General features: G+C 38.7%; 1 protein-coding gene across 1 annotated transcript in view; it reads left to right on the top strand.

Moving 5' to 3' along the window:
• The window catches only part of dgat1b (diacylglycerol O-acyltransferase 1b), a gene marked incomplete in the record, with an annotated part of 15045 nt that overhangs the window by 8177 nt on the left and 5568 nt on the right, over window positions 1–1300 (top strand).

Raw genomic sequence — 1300 nt, 5'->3', positions numbered from 1 at the left:
GTGTGTGTGTGTGTGTTAAAGGAGCTATTCCATCAACTGGGCACCACTTACACCACTCCTACAGTAATACAGCAATATTTAGCCATTGTACATGAAGCAGCGTGCAAGGATCTGATATCAAGCTTAATTTCATTTGTTTCAGTTGTAATAAATATCTTTAGAGAAATATGATGAGGGGGAACTGTTACTGTCCTTTCTGTCATTGTTTCCACTGCTTTTGATGTCCTTTAGTGTGTACAAGTCTGCTGCAAGCTAGCTGTGTTTATCAGTGTTTGATTCAATACATATCTCAATATAGAACCAACTATGGCCCAAAGTTGCCAATGTATTGATATTTAATACACTATAATCTAATATAAATTCTTATATTCTTATATTATCATGTGAACTTTTTATTGAAGTTTCCTCTCATTGTAAAACCTAAAGCTTGCTGATGTTTTTGTAGAAACAATAGACACAGAGCAAAATTAGCTTTTTTAGAGGCAGGTACTCAGCATCTCTCAGTATAATGAATGAAAAAAGTAGAAATCCTCTGCAGGTGCTGCCAACAAACACAATGTCCTTGTAGATTTCTAAGTTCACTTCTCAGATCCACACTAATGTAATAATCCATATTGTATAGGCTGGAAAGCAAGGTGTGTGATCTATGGTATCATGTCACCTGATTGAACTGAACCTCCCATTTCTGGCAGCGGAGCGGGTTTTAAAGTTTTTACCTGGAAGGACTTACTTCAAAGCAGTAAGACAAGTCTTACTACAAAAAGGAAGCATTTTAATCTGTGACTCATTGCACTCCCGGTCGCTGCTGTTCTTGATTCTTCTGACAGAAAAAAACAACCGAAAAAAAAAAAAGTCAACCTACCTGAGATTTATGATATTTAAAGTGGTTGTTTGTGATTTCTGAGACAAATTGATGACTGGTTCCTTTGGTATGCTTTTGCACTGAAGCTGTGGCTCTGTGTTTTTATGATGGCTATCTACACTCGCTGTCTTGGAGCCAGTGTAGTTGTCCTGAAGCCACACAGAGCCAGATGGTTAATGGATAAGATCTGCTGTGGTTTGATGCCAGGTGTGCTGACCTCCCCCTCACCCTGTTGGCACAACAGGCAGTTTTCATTTGTGTGTTTCTGTGTGTTTGTGCACATACATGTGGGTTATTGCTTGTCGGCCTGTGTGTGGGTGTGTGTACACGAAGATGCACTAAAGGGTTCAAAAGAGTTTATTAATAAATTAAATCATTAAATTGACTCACAAAGACGAACTCTGACACAGTTAAATGAGTGCGTGCACACACACACAC

The sequence above is a fragment of the Morone saxatilis genome, unplaced genomic scaffold (assembly GCF_004916995.1).
Source record: "Morone saxatilis isolate NCDOM2014 unplaced genomic scaffold, NCSU_SB_2.0 Contig24, whole genome shotgun sequence".
Lineage (NCBI taxonomy): Eukaryota > Metazoa > Chordata > Actinopteri > Moronidae > Morone > Morone saxatilis.
This window is presented reverse-complemented; position numbering and strand designations above follow the sequence as displayed.